This window comes from Phaseolus vulgaris, chromosome 4, assembly GCF_000499845.2.
Source record: "Phaseolus vulgaris cultivar G19833 chromosome 4, P. vulgaris v2.0, whole genome shotgun sequence".
NCBI classification, from domain to species: Eukaryota; Viridiplantae; Streptophyta; class Magnoliopsida; order Fabales; family Fabaceae; genus Phaseolus; species Phaseolus vulgaris.
The window spans coordinates 30943162-30960186 of record NC_023756.2 but is presented as its reverse complement, the minus strand read 5'-3'; the positions used below and the strand labels follow the sequence as shown (position 1 = coordinate 30960186).

Sequence of the window (17025 nt, the reverse complement as noted above, 5' to 3'; positions counted from 1 at the left end):
CGAGGAGGAGGCAATGGCGGACAGTGAAGGGCACGAGATTGAGGATTAGGTTTAGGGCGCGAGAGTGAGGGTTAGGTTTTGGGGACGCGAGAGTGAGAAGACATTGAAAGGAAGAGTGAGTGAAGGCTAGAGTGAAGAGTGACATTGAAGGGAAGAGTGTTTCGTGAAGAGGTGAAAAAAGGGATTCGTTCATGAAGATGAAGAGAGGGTTTGTGAAGTGTTTGCAGAGGGAGAGAGGGAAAAGTCTAGTTTCTGAAGTTAAGTGTATTCGGTTTCTAAAGAGTGAAAGAAGGTTTTCAAAAAAAATTGGGAATATAATGAGAAATGGAATGGAGGGGTTTTCATTTTGAATGGATAATTGTGGCAGTTCAACTCAAGGATAATTGTGGCGGTTCAAACTAACATATTTTGAAGGATAATTGTGGCTGTTACTGAAATGTCGTATTATACAGAAATTTGTGGCGGTTATTAATAACTGCCATATTAAAACCGCCACTTCATACATGATTTTTTGTAGTGATTGAAATTTAAGAAATTGTTTTAACTCTAATATTAACAGTACCTGAAACATTGTGTCCTGTGGTGAGACCAAAACATTATACAAAGAAATGTGCAATAGTAATTCTACAAATCATCAAAATATAGTGTGAATATAAATTAAATAATAAGCAGAGAGTAACGAATATACTGCAAAACTGTCCAAGCAGTGCTAATACTACATCAAATTTCTTCATTAAAATTACTTCCTTTTGAATCAATGTTGATATTTGTCCTTAATATCTTGAATGAGATATGATCATCCAGTACGCAACCCTCAATAGAATTTGACTCCATAAATCAAGAATTTCACATTGCCTTTCAAGAGCCTGAATAAAAGATTAAGTACACAAATAGGTACACGAAATTTGTAATAGTAATAATAAATTATGTAATTAATAATTTAAGTAAACATACGTCATCAAGTGCTTTACAGATTCATCATTTCTGAACTTTAATTTTACAAAACTGTTACTTCTTATAAGTAATTCCTGTAAAACATTAATTAAATTAAGCAACCTTGACAAAGATATGTCAAAATAAAAGATACGTACCATACTTTCAAGATGACCATGAATAATTGTGTCAAACAAAAGCATTGATCAAAACCTATAAGAGATAGTGTATATCAGTTCTTAAATTGTTGTTCATATATTACAAAAAAATATGATAAATAAAAATATATTTCAAATAAATAAAGAAATTTCATACCTCATATGTAATGCTGTAAGTTAATACTTCAAACATTTTCGAATATTTCTTTGTAAACCACGTTAGTAGTGAAATTTGTGGGAATACCATTATCATCCAAAATCAATATCTTCAACCCTTTCTTAGATTTTACTCTTGAAAGAGCAACATATAATTGTCCGTGTGTAAAGACTGGACGGGATAGATATAGACCAACTTTATTCAGAGTTTGACCTTGACTTTTATTTATTGTCATGGCAAAACACAAAGATATTGGAAATTGCCTTCTTTGAAACATAAATGGCAAACCTGTTTCCGAAGGAGTCAAGTTCATTCTGGGAATAAATATTTGATCACCTATATTTTTCCCAGTAATAACTTTGGCACCAATAACATTTTTCCCCAAGTGAGTTACATGTAATCTTGTTCCATTGCAAAGTCCATTGGCTTGATCAATATTTCTTAGAAGCATTATTGGAACTCCGACTTTTAATTTAACACAGTGATTGGGAATTCCAGAGCATTTGATCTCATTGAAAAATTCAGTTGTAAACCACTCAGCTTGAGCATTTTCTTGTTCTTCACATTCGCAAGGACTGTCTGAACTTAAATAAGAAACTTCAGATCCTGGTATTAATGATAAAATGAATTCATTCACTTGATCCACACATTCTTTTGTTGGACATAATATTGCACCATCATCAAAAGAATCATCAGATGTCACATTGTTTATGTAGGAGGGATAAACAAACTCAACCAACTGCAGTAAAGGTTGTTCAACATCTAAAATTAAATTCTCTTCCGGTATTTCAATCATTCCTTGTCCCAACTCATTTAACTCCATATCTCCATCTCCAATGTGAAGTATCCAATCAGCAAACTCTTTTATTTCTGTTTTACTTTGAATTGATGTATCACTCTTTAATCTCATATTCTCTGTAAGTTTTAAGATTTTGCAATGTTTCCATAAGTCAGAGTAATTTACTGTTTCCTTCACAATGTCATACTTTGATCCATTTTTGACAACAGGTAATATCTGACGAAAGTCTCCTCCCAATACAATTACTTTACCACCAAAAGGTTTAAGAGCATTTTCTTCACTTACAGCTCTCATGACATCCCTTAAAGTTCTATCTAGGGCTTCAAAACATAACCTATTAATCATTGGGGCTTCATCCCATATAATTAATTTCGTTTTGATCAACAATTTGGCCCTAAGACTTCCTTGAGGAATATTGCATGTTGACTCTTCATTTATTACAAAAGGAATGCAAAAGGTAGAATGAGCTGTTTTTCCCCCTGGAAGTAACAAAGAAGCTATACCGCTAGAAGCTACATTTAAAACAATAAACCCTTTTGATCTAAGACCAGTGGACAAAGTTTTCCACATGAAAGTTTTTCCAGTTCCCCCATAACCATATAAGAAAAAAAATCCACCAAGGTCTGACAGGACTGCTGTCATTATATTCTCATAAACTTCCACTTGCTCAGGAGTAAGAGTTTGAAGAAGAGAACAATGCATTTCAGACATTTGTATTTTGTCATAATTCAATTCATCAATAATGAATCTATTTTAATAAATAAAGGAATCAGAATGAATAGGTTCTGGCAGACTTGGAAAATCTTTCAAACACTTACCATTTGAAATTAATAACTCTTCTACTTGTAGAAGACAAAGGTTTTGAATTTGAGCATCTTCAATTCTAAGACCTAGGAAAGAAATTATATGTCATATAGCAATTATAAAATTATAAATTATAAATTTCAAATAAAATAATAAAATTATACCTGGTAGGACAAACTCCTTTCTTTTTTGGTATAAAATATCATCTGATAACAACTTCCATGTTTTGTTCCACACTTCATCTGGTCTACACATAGTATTCATCATTAAAAGGGTAACAAAGAGTCTTCTCAACTGATTTCCTGAAGCAAGGACACTGCACTCTATAATTGCATCAATAAACTCTTTATCATCTGCCAATAGCCCCATTGCATAGCATGCCTCTTTATATGTTTTGTGAATGAAACCATTAACAGTTTTGATATTATCATAGCTACAACAACCCTTTTGATAATTCAACAATAACCTCAGATAATATAATTCCCCTGACCCTGCAGGAATATATGTTAACCTTCCAATACTAAGACCATTTTTTCTTGGCTTCCACTCTCTTCTGTCTGCCATCCAAACATAAAATCTAGGGTATTCACAGTAAGTCAAATTTTTTCCCAGTGGATAAATTTTATTAGCTTCAAACCAAGCTAAAAACATTGTTGTTTTATGTTGATTGAAGTTCAATATTTCATCAATGTCTTCATTGTCTTTAAAAACAATTGGTTGCTCATACAATAGATGAAAAGTTAATCGTTGAACTGGAGGCCATCTATGATGGATATCAAAGGCAAATATTCTCCACACAGCTTCACATGGAGATATGTATCTACAATCATAATACTGTTTAATTTCATCAATAACTGGGGTCTCTGTAGAGTCTTTATCAGCAGTAGTAATTTTCAAATTGGCTCTATCTGGACCCTTGTTCACATATTTAAACAAATACTTGATTGAATTTGATTTGTTGCAATATTCTGTGTTAACATGGGCTTGATACCTCAGTAGTAGCAAAGGGCAATATGGCACAACATTTCTATTGTCCAACTTAATTCCATTTTTAAGAATGAATGTTCCATTATCTTGACGTTTATAACATGCATATCCATCCTCATCAATAGTAGTCAACAGTTTAAATTTCTTTGGGTAAAATTTTGAACATCTACCATTAATCATGCAAGGTGAACTTATTCGACTTACCCCGCAAGGGCCATGTATCATGTAGGTTGTCACTGCCTTTGACAATTTAGGATATAAAAATGCATCGGGTAATTCTGCAGAAATGACTCCATCAATATCTGTTGGATTTCTTAACTTATTCTCTCCATCCAACCACAGTAGTATGTGGGCATGAGGTAAACCCCTTTTTTGAAATTCCACAGTGTACATACCTGAAAGAATATGAAAAAAATTCTTCAAAATGTAATACATAATAATAAATCAAACAAACTGTTAAATATGGGTTAATGTGGATTACCTGCATTAACTTTGCCAAAATAGTCATTTTTTTTGAAGTCAATCATCATTTGATCTAATTTCATCTTGAAAACTCTACAAACAATGTCTGGCCTATCAGCAGCAGTTAATCCTTTTGAGGTAACAAAGTCACGTATTTCTGACCAATTTACGTTGCAGGTAATAGTGATAAATAAATCCGGATATCCAAATGTTTTGCAAATGGCCATAGCATCTTGGCAATTGTTGAACATATATCTCATTCCTCCTGTAAAAGATGAAGGTAAAACTATCCGCTTTCCAATTGCAGAAGAATTTGTTTCTCCTCGATTCATTGCTTCTTGTACGCCTTGCAAAATATCACAACGGATTGTTTTTTGGTTTAGCCTTATAAAAGACAATCTTTGAGCTTCAACCATTGTATATGCATCAACCAAAAATTGTTGAAACAATCGACGTGAATGGACTATATTCCCAAACTCCACATTTCTTTCTTGAATTCTAAATGCAATAAATTCCCTTAATGAAATACGACTTCTCTTACGTTCTTTGCTGTTACTTCCAGAATTCCGTATTGGAATATGTTCTTGATACCCATCCTCTCCAAAGGGGAATATTAATCGATATTGTAATGGAATAAAGGCTGTATGTGTTTCATGGAGTCTATACATTTGTCCTGAATATTTTTTCACTATGATATCTCGCCCTACTTCCATGTTGCTCATATCACCCACAATTAATGCAGCTATCTCATCTGTTGTAGGGGTATTGTACACTCTTGGATCTTTGCATCGGTGTCTAAATAACCTCAATGCAAAATCTGAATTTACATCATCATGTAGAAATTCTCTTACTCTTCTAAAAGTTTTGGCCAAAACATTGTTGTCATCAATCATCTTGGTAAGATCTTCAATTAAGGATTTGTCAAACGTCACATTTTTCACTTTTGACCTACATGCAATTTTTAAAAATATATCATTAAAAATAATCTTTGAATTAATCCAGTGAATAGAAAGTAAGTCATTAAAGTAACTAAAAATAACACATACCCAAAGTGAGATAATCTATTTGACACTTCATTTTGAGTGTCATATATGTAAAGTTGTGCAAACTTAGGAGATGATCCACTATTGGGGAGCAAGCTTCCAATCCTATGATAGTTTTGTCCATGCAGAATAAATTGAGGAGGGCCAGATCCATCATTTATCGAAGAGTGAATATTCCCTCCAATTGAAGTAAATGAAAACATACTATTGTAACTTCTAATATTTTGTAGATAGTGTTGACTTCGACTATCTTTCCCATTTAATAAATCTAACAGCAATTTAGGAGGTTTTTGTAAGAAAGGGAGTTGTACTTTTCCCTTTTGACAACAAATAGAAAAATCAACCTTAACATAAATCTTAGATTTCTGAGATCTTTCTTCATACCAAACCTCGCCCACGCAGTATTCACATTGAATAGTAGGTTGTCCAAATTCAACAGTAGCTATTTTCAGAAAATTAAGAAAGGTGATCTATTACTTTTTTGATATAAATTGATTTAGTTTGATGAAGAAGTGAAGAAGTTATAGTTAAAGATATGCACCTTCATTTTCAGCTTTTGAATATAATTCAGAACTAAAAACTTGTCTGGTGTCATCTGAAACAAAAAATAATAAAAGAAAGTGGTTGTTACAAAATTAAAAAAAAATTATAAATTAACAATTTTTAGTACCATTATTTTCTTCATTTTGGATATCTTCGTCAAAATTCAATCTCTGAGTCACTGATTCAATGATTTCAACACTGTGTGTACCGGACTTGTTATGTAAGTTTAGTGTGTTACTAAATACATACCCTAAACTCCCTGCAACTGAATTACCTGGAGAAAATATGTTCCAAAGCAACAAATAATTAGTACTAAAACATGAGTATGATTTTGAAATTTAATTGACAAAAAAGATAAACGAAAAATCATTTACATTGGTTTCCTGAACTAACCTTGAAATTTAGGGGTAGTACAAATTGTTTGTAAACATGACAATGATTGAGAAGTTGCATTCATCACGTTCACATGACTCTTAGGGGTCACTAATTGCAAAACACAATGATTTTTGTTAAAAAAGTGTTTTTCATTAAATGAATTTTCATTCAGTCTATATTTCTACTACCTCTAGCTTGATCACCCTTTTGCAGCTTTACCCAAATGTGCACAAAATCAAAGATTTTTTTTTTCAAAAAATAAAGAAATAAAATTATAATGTGCCATTGCTAGATATTTTAATCAAATATAACGAATCATTGGTCGTAAACTAACCATGAGGAAGTTGAGTGAGGGTAATGTCTCCATGAGTAATTGTTTGCATTGATGACATTGCTTTGGTAGTAGAATTCATCATGTTTAAGTGATTTCTAGGAGTAAGCTGATGAGAAGAAAGGAAATTTGAGCCTGTAATTCCAGATGTCTGAGAATCAAAATCCTGAATTGATTTAAGAGTACTTTGACCTAAAACAAAAACTTTCAATGAGTGATCGAATAAGATAAATCAATTAACATCAGTATATAAGAACTTATAAATTATTTTACATTAAACTTAATCTTAGAAAAATGATTTGAAGAACTTTAGCATTTGAGTGTGTTTGAACCATATATATATGATAGTTATTACTACTTAATGATTTCAGTTGATTTAGAAAAAATATAGTAAAACATAAATTAGTACTATAATTGTAATGAAAACAGTTGAATTATCCATTAAAACTAACCATGAAGTTGCACCGTTAGACCAAATTCTTCATTACTAACTGTACTCATTGATGATAATACTTTTGGAATTGAATGCATGGTGTTGAATTCATTGTCAGGAGTCAGTTTTGCACAGATAGAATCATTTATGCTTGTATTTTGAGAACTTTGACACAAAAATTTCTTACTTGAGTTCACAATAGTTTGACCTACAAAAAAATAAATTAGGCATAAGATTTGACTTTAGTAATATAATTACAAATTTCATTGAATGACATATTGCGAGAGTTAAATGAAATAAAATGTCATTGTTATTACCTCTTGTTGGATTAACCTTTTCTCGCTGACCATAAATGAAGTTTCCCTCTTCTACCTTTGCAGATTTGGCAACATCTGATTAATAATAAAAAAAAATGATTCCACAAAAACAGTATATATAAAAATTCAAATGTTTATTGATGTAGTATTAGTTTAAATTGTTATGAATAAAATTTATAATACGTTTTCACTAACCTTGAAGCAATTCTAAATTCCTAACAGTACTCATTGATGACAATACTTTGGTTGCTAAATGCATTAATTGATTGTTGGGAGTAAACTTCTCATAAACTGGGATATTTGTTATCATAATTCCTGATGTTGGAGAACCAAGATCTTCACATGAGTTAGGAGTACTTCCACCTACAACAATAAGTCATAATTGGTGATAAATAAGGTAAAGGGATGACAAATAATGCTAATTATATTTTAAATCTAAATTTAAATCTAAATGTATATAAAAATAAGGTATTTAGGTTTCACTACCTGTTGTTTTAACTTTTTTGCTGCGCAGTTCATATAATATATTTCTTCTTTTTCTTCTGTTATATTTTCCATTATCAGCATCGAGAACTAAAATAAAAAAAAAATTACAACGAAAATCATATATAAATAGGATTAAGTACTTTGAAAGTAAAGAATATTCTTAAAGTTATACTTACCATTGTTCGAATCAGATATGCATGTTGTGTTTGGATTTTGATTCTCTGGAGAATAAAACCCATGTAAAATAATAAGCTGTTAAAAACTATAACATGCAATCTATTTTTTATATATTTTTACCATAAATTGTGTTGAGAGTTGATTCACTCTTACATCATAAGTGATTATTAACTTCTTTTATGAACCTAATTTTTAAATATATATAATAAAAAAATTAGATAACAGTAAAGTTAAGTTCATAGAATTATGAGTTAAGTGTATTGCATTTGGATTAACTTGTTTAAAAATAAAAATACATGGATAAATTTTGACATTTAGTATTATTAATGATAAAAAAAAGGTAATTATGTTGACTACCTGTTGTTTTGACATTCTCTCTTCGCAATTCATACAATATATTTTTTCTTTTTCTTCTGGCATCTTTTCCATTATCAGCTGCTAGCACTAAAAAAAAAAAAATTACAGTGAAAATGATAAATAAAAATGCGGGATTCAGATATGCTTAAACTTATGCTTACCATTGCGGGATTCAGATATGCATGTTGTGTTTGGATTTTGATTCTCTGGAAAATAAAAATCATTTAAAAAAATAGGTCAAATCATAAACAAACAATAAATCTATTAAGAACTATAACATACCATTTATTTTTTATATATTTTTACCATAAATTGGCGTGACAGTTGATTATATATAGATCATAATAGACTATGAAATTGTTTTCTAAAAATAATTTTGAAATATATATCTATATCTATATGTATGTATATATGACACTTAAAAATATAAATATACATTGTAGTTGGTATACCTGATGCATTAGAATTTGTTTGAGAAAGGCTAAGAATGCTATTTCTTCTATTAATATTTTCCTTCAGTTTCTCCATAACTATTGAAAGTTGAATGACTGAACTTCAGGGAGTATTGTAGTAAGAACAAATATTTTCAGCCATAAAAGTATGTACTGTTTTCAGCAGTAAGTATGTAAAATATATTGTTCACAGTAGCTTTGTTTTGGCGCCAATTTTGACGGTATATGGTCACGCACGGGACTCCCTTTTATGTTATTACTTTGACATAATAAATTTATTAATTAACTATTAAAATATTGAAAAAAATGTGTAATATTTTTATATAATAATCATATCTATTTATATAATTATATAATAATTATATTTAATACTTAAAAATGTTAAACCAAAAATTTACCTTCCAAAAGGGATAACACTTGCACATTTTTCTATATTTTGCATAATAAACAATCAAACTTCGAAATGTAAGAAGAATAAAAAATTTAAAAATTTAGGTAGTATCAATGTTCGATGAAGAAATGCATGTGTAGAAGTTGTTGTGAAAAAAGGGGAACTTAACTTTTAAGATATGAAAACAAATTCCTATTCCAGTGCAAAAGAACAACGTTCTACTTTAAGCATTCTCATTAATGAATTGTTGGTTGACTTTTGAAAGAGGAAACCTGCAGGGAATAAATTTATCAGATTGTATATATAATAATATATATAGTAAATAATAAATATAGTAATATATCTGGACGGACATTTATCTAGGAACAATCATCTCTTAAAACACAGATGAACGAAGCAACCTCCAAAAACAGAAACATAAAGTACATCAATATACCCTGATCCGACAACCCTATTAAGCAAAAAAAAAGGAACTTTGGCTATCTTTCTTTTGCACCATTCTAGAACAGCTTTTCTGTTTAACAAAAAAAAGGAATTCTTCCATTGGATATATCTGAAATAATACACAACATGCAAAAATATGTAGTATATGTATACTGCCAAAAAAAAGTGACTAAAACAGATATTCTCATTTTGTATTTACTAATTTCACTAAAACAGAACTTAAAATAATTATTATACCTTAAATCTGTGAACTTAAAACATTTAAAAATGGAAACTTTAATCAATATTTAGGGTTAGGATGAAAAAAGATCCAAACTTTAATTACCTTTTCCATTCCATGGATACCTCTGCAGTGCCTATTTTTACCAAGTTCTATACTGGGAAATCAAAGAAGAAGAGAAAGAGTTTTTATGTCTTAAATGCATGCACCTTTAATTAATATTTATGGTCGGAATGAAAAAAATCAAAGCTTTAATTACCTTTTCCGTTCTAAAGCGTTTGAGTTGTACCTCCCAGAACCAAGCAGAAACATAGTACACCATGGAGAGCAGATCTGGTATCTGATATCTAATATAATGAACAAAAAGAAGATGTTGAGACAAAGATTGTTTCTAAAATGTAAAAAATAGATATCAGTTGGCTTATGAATGTCGAAGAAGATGAAGATGATAAGGGACAAATGAGTTTGAACTAATAGAACCAACTTTATGTGCTTCCCCAGAAACTTCTTCATTCATTTTGTTAATGATTTACACTGAAAATTCTGTTCTTAAGTTATTTTGAATCTGCACTAATATTATATTTATTTTAATTTGTTTTTTATTTATTTTTTAATTTAACTTCGAAATTTGTAGTCAGTGGAACTAATGATTACTTGAAAGTTATGGAATTCTTAAATAATACTTTATACAACTTTTTATTATTTTAAAATAAGATATATTTCCTTTCTTCGGATTTTTTAATTTTTCTTAATAATATTTTTATGCTATATAACATTTTAACTGTTTTTTTATTGAACTTTAACATTATAATAAGTCTGGTTAAATGTAAAAATTCTGAAAGTGAGGAATATATAAATATAGAAATATAGAAATATAGAAATAGTGAAATTCAGAAGTTTAAATTTAATTTAATTAAATTAAATATAATACACATAAAAATTAACATTAAAATTACATAATTTTACAATGACTTGTAAATTACAATACATTACAATTTAAACTAATTTAAATTAAATAAAACGATTTCTTATACTATGTTCCCATAAGATATATATACATAAAAAATAAAGTATTAAAGACCAACTTCCTTCGTTAAGTTGAACCTGCAAAAAAAATACTGCAAAATAATTATTGCAAGTAAAAGTATAATTCATTACATTATATCAAATGAAGTCCTTGTAAATAAAAAAATGTGTGTTTCTTCCAATAGAAACGGATTGTAGGCAAATTCATATTGAACTATGAAGTCACCTCCAGAAATGAATAAGAAATATTTTGAAAATGAAATAGTATTCATAAAAATTTTAAAAAATTAGAAAAATAATACCGAAAAACAAACAAATGTACATCAAAAGGTTTCGAGATAAAAAAAAATAGTTAATACAGCAATAACTAATAACATAATAATTAATAATTAATAATAAAAAATATAAACATAAACATTGTATAGAAAATCCAATTAATATGCATGCATTCAAAAATATAAAACAGGCTTATGATTTTTTTAATATACTGGCAATTCTTATAGCATTGAGCATATTTAGAAATGCCAACGCATTATTAATATGCCAGATAAGAAATGAAAAATTAAAAGCATATATATATACATATTGAAACGAAAGAAACACTAAACAATAAATACAAAGAAATAAGATGAGCTAATTAAACAGAACCACAATGAAATAAAAATAAAGAGTAAACAAAATAAACTGTTCTTGTTTCCTCAAAGTGGAAACTGGATACTTCCCAACAAAAAGAAGCAATACTTGCAAAAATAAATTAACTTAAACAAACTAATATAGTTCAAAACAATAACTGATTATCCTAAGCACTAAGTCTTTTGTAGTGACACGTCTTCAGTAGTAGAACCCTGATATCAGAAGAGGGCTTCTTGTTACATTCAAATATAATTTTGTCATCTTCACGAATAGAATGAAGACGACAAAATTGTTTCCACCCGTTACAGAGTGTAACGCTTCTGGAAGGAAACCTGGACTTGAAAATGGTGCATTCAACAGCTTCTAGCCATCCATGTAGATTAACCTTCTTGAACTTCCCTCTACGAATATATTCAGAAAAAGGAGAAGGCAGATCCTTAAACAATAACGAAAATATTAGTTAATAATTAGTTAATAAAAGAAATAGAATATATTAATATCCATTTAAAAAGAAAGGATGGTAAACTTACCACATATCCTCCAAAGACCTGTTTTGAACTCAACTTTAAGCCAAAATGTATAAAGGGGCCACTGTTGAGCGGCAACCTCCCTTCAACTTCCTTCAGAAATTTTGTCAAAATCATTTCACATAACTCCCCCATAAAAACAGTTATATGGAAGGAGTTATTACCCACGTAACGGAACAATATATTGTGGTCACCTTTAAACCCATAAAAATCACTCAGACGGGACCATCCATACACAATTTGGGGACAAAGTATATCTTTGTTATAATATACTATATGAATATTGCCTTGACTGTCGCTGAGGGTCCATTCCTCCTCCAGTTCATTTTCAAACTCGATGGCGAATGCACGATCCACGTGTCCATTCTATCCATTTTAAAACCATAAAAATACTTTAAGAACTGAAAAAACTATGAAAAGTAAGGAATTTAAGAACCAAAAACATACCTCCCCACGAATGTTAACTGTTGTAAATAAACCTTTCCCACAAAGTTTTACGATCTCTTCAGGAATGACAGCCATAACAACGAGAAAAAGAAAGATCAAGATAATGGAAGTAGGGAAGAAGTATAAAAGACTAATAGCAATAGGTTTCTGAGTAATAGAAAGCCCTACGTTACTTATATATAGCAATCATACCTTTTCAATCTCAAATCTGCGCTAAATTTCCTATGAAGCAACATGTCTTTTCAGTTACTAAATTAAATAATTAAAAAAATAATTAAAATCAAATAATGATAGTAAAATAAATTAAGAAAAAGTATTCATAATTAATAATGAAATAATATTAAAGTAAAAAAAAAATGAATATGAAAAGACAAAACTTTAAAAAGCATAGTAGGTTAGGTGTTAGGTGTTAGCTGTAATTATTCTTTGACGTTTCCATTTTACATTGCCTTATACAACAGTGTTTTTTCAGTTTAAATAAGTTATTAACAAAATAAAAAATTAATAAAAATACAACTATTTCAATAGATAAATAAAATGAATATTAATGACACGTATAATTAATAATTAATTAGCATTATATAATAATAAATTAAAATAGTTAACATAAAACTGTATTATATATAAATAAATAAATAAATAATAAATAAATAAATATATACATAAGTATAAAATAAATATAATATAAAATATATTAAACATATTAAATATTATTAATATATCATATTATATATATACATATAATTAAATTAAATACTTAAACCCTAACGTCTAACATTAAATAACATACATGTAATTAAAATTTAAAACTGAAAATATAATTTCATATTGAATTTAAAATATAATATTTTTAACTTTTGTAATTATTACTTCTATCCATAATTTTTAATAAATTAGTCTTGGAAGATGAAATGAATACTTTGAAAAAAGTGTAAAAGATATAGAAGAGACAGTTTATGCAAAAATAAAAAATAAAAAATGAAGTGATGCATTAATTGCTCTGACACGTAGTTAATGCTATCCTCTATATCCGTTTGAATTCTTAGAGGTTGAGTGTAAGGTGAATTTTTTTTAAAAAAAATTCTTTCTCGTAAGGACAAACATATCATTACACAAAGATTTATTTTTTATCACATACTAAGATATTATGTATAAAAAATGAATTGACGAAAAAAAGAATAACTCTAATAAAGGAAAACAATACCTGTAATAAAGGAAAAAATTCCTTGGGAAAGGAAAAGAATATTTCAATAACCTTCACAAAAAAAACACAAATTATAATTATTAAAATATTATATAATTCTATATAAATTTATGAATTAAAGAAAAAGTAAAAGTTGAGGCACTTACCATTACGATTCTGATATTTAATGAAAGAACCATTGTTACAAAATAGAGTTACAAAAAGTATGGAATAATATGAATTACACAAAAACAAACTCATTAAATAAATTAAAATGTAGACATAAAATTGAAAAAAAACAAAAATATAACAACTTCAAAATGAACTATAAAATCAATACGTACCTCAAAGATAATGTCAACATATGAAACTAACAATATTACATAAACAGTTTTAAAAATAGAATTGTACTGATACATCATAACATGTTCTACATAGAAATTAAAGAAAGCCCACAATACATGAAAATAGATCATTCAAGTTACAAAACGTTAGAGAAATAGTATGAAATTATAGTACTCCCTTTTCGATCTTGATATTTTTCCTTAATACCCTAAGCGGGATATCATCATCAGGTGTGTGAGCAGGTGAAGCAAAATCTCTTGTAACCCGTGGAGCAACAAATTCAGTAACAGTACCTAACACACTATCACTGCCTAAATCAATAGTTTTAGATTGCAATTCAGCAGCTTCAGTGGAGAATTTATTAAATAAATCCTGCGATGATAGCAAAACATATTAGTAAGAGTAAATTATTCACTTTTTTAACTTAATACTTTAAATGATAATTACCTGAGAAAGTGGTACAGAAGACTCATCCTGTTGGACATCTTTAATAGTACACAGTCGTTTCTTCTGAGAATGAAGTTCCTTCACAAAATGATAAGTAAATTAAATTAAGCAAAAACAGTATAAATAACGAATTTAAGGGTAAAATGCAAGTAAGAATACACTCAAATTAGGAAACATACCACATTTTCAACACGACCTTCACAAAACCTTTGTATAGTACTATCATCAATACAAACTTTTTTGACACGAAATGATTGATCAAACCTAAGAGATTGATCTTTAACACAGCCAACTTTAAACAACACAACTTTGTCAATCAAAAGATCAAAGTCTTTTGGTAGTACACCAGAATCACCATTCTAAATATTAAAAAAAAATATCAATTAATATAATAACCTTTTCTTAAATGCATAAATAAACAAATGCATGGTTCGATAATTTACGTTATCATGACTTTCAAATAATTTGACGCAAGATTTATTGATCAGTGTAGTGGCATCCCTGTCAAATAGAACGAAAGTCGTAGAATCCGTTTCATCAATCACTCGCAGCTTCAGCTTATACCTGAAATATAAAATACAGAAAGGTTTACAAATTATATCTATAATATCTATAATTTAACGAAAATAATTAATAGTTAATTATTAACAAATTATTAATTAAAATAAGTAAAAATAATTAATATAATAATATAATAAGTAATAAGCATTAAGAAATATGTAATATGTAATTAAAAATAAATTCATGCAAGTACAAACACTACCTCTGTTGGACTTTGATAACATGTTTGTTACATTTCTCACAAAAAAACATTTTGGAATCAGGGTAAACAGCTTTACCGCATAAGCAAGCTGTGTACCACCAATCGTCATCAGACACAATATGTTTTATTGTAGCTAAGATAACAAAAGTGCTTTCCTGTAAAAAGAAAAAAAAATGATCTTCAAATATTAATAATCGATTTCAATACACTGTTAAAAAACATTAGTAATACCTCTTTGCAATCTTTCAGGCCTTGAATAGTATTTCTATGAATGAAGGTGATGAATTCATCCTCAACATTCTGTTTTCCAGAGTCACACAATTGACTGAGTTCCCGTGTAGGAGAATCCGTACTTTCAATCATCCTACAGATGTAAAAGTTGTAGTTAGAAAGGTTCATACATTTTAATTATCGAAAAATAATATATTAAACTAACCTTTTCTTGAGTTCGGTTGCATCTTTGGACTTATCATTATATATTATTTTCGTACATTCCAAGCAATTTTGTATAAAAACCTTGTCTACATTAAAATTAAAATATAATGTAAATAAAATAATAAAATAAAAAATATAAATAAATTAGAAATTCAACACTTGACATACCCTGGAAAATTTTGACTTTAGCAAAATGCTCACTGATGACAATATTTTCCAGCTCTCCAGATGACAGAAATGCATTGAGCTCATCAACATAGTTACCAAATAAAGTACACTCAATGCGGTAGCTGTTGTAAATTAAAATTACAATTGTAAGAACAAATATTTTGGATTAGTTATGGTACAAAATATTAGCTTACCCATCAGCTTCAATAGAAATTGCATTTAACTTAGTTGTTGACCCTGATCTATTCAGCTCTCTTTCAGTTCCCACACCAGTTAATATTCCAATAACATCTGTAAAAACATATTCATTTAAAAACATGTTCAAACAAATCTGTTGAAGTAAAAGAATATTACTAACCGACTAAGTAGTTCGTATCAAATCCAGGCGCCTTTAACACAGAAATTGGTGTGTAATGAGGTTTTGGACATGAGACCAGATCATTACCAATAGAGCTTACTTTGGTTCCAAACTGAAAATTGATTTTGTATTGGTGACAGGTAGTGCGATAAGATCCTGAATTAGTAGACACACTAAAGAAATTGAAGGAATAAACTTTATCCTCAAAAATATCATTTTGAAATTTATAAATTAGAGTTCTTCTAACGGAAACATGAATTCTATCACCCTGAAAGATAGCAACAAACATTAAGCATGATTAATAAAAATGAAATTAAACTGTAATAAAAAAAAATATGGAAGAAAATGATAAAGTATTTTACATCTTTGTCTTGTATGACCATTTCCATGGAGAATGGAAACTTTGTTTTCATGAAATCAGAAACAAACCACAAACGTATAACCCTTGCTATCAGGATCCAATTTTCACTTTGTGGATTAACATCTTTCACACAATTTGTATTTTGTCTTGACACAGACATTGTAAGGGTGACCTTTGAGTAAAAGGAAAATGTAGTATGCAATGGTCAATGTGAAACACAAAACATACCCATATATATACTGAGGAGGTGGTAAGGAATTATTTTCAAAAATATCAAAAGAACAAATTTACAATTTCAATGAATGACAAAAAGAAAGTTAAGCATGTCAGGTTTCATACAGAAGAGATTAAGCCTATAAAAAATCGAAACTGTAAAAAGGGCAAACATTTAAACTTCAAGGATTGCGATTAATGAAATTGTGGTTTGAATTTGAAAAGTAAGGTTGAAAGTACACAATTTTTT

General features: G+C 28.9%; 1 pseudogene; it reads right to left on the bottom strand.

The window, feature by feature from the left end:
• Positions 1 to 1276: 1276 nt before the first annotated feature.
• Positions 1277 to 16722, bottom strand: LOC137838645 (uncharacterized; annotated as a pseudogene).
• Positions 16723 to 17025: the final 303 nt, after the last annotated feature.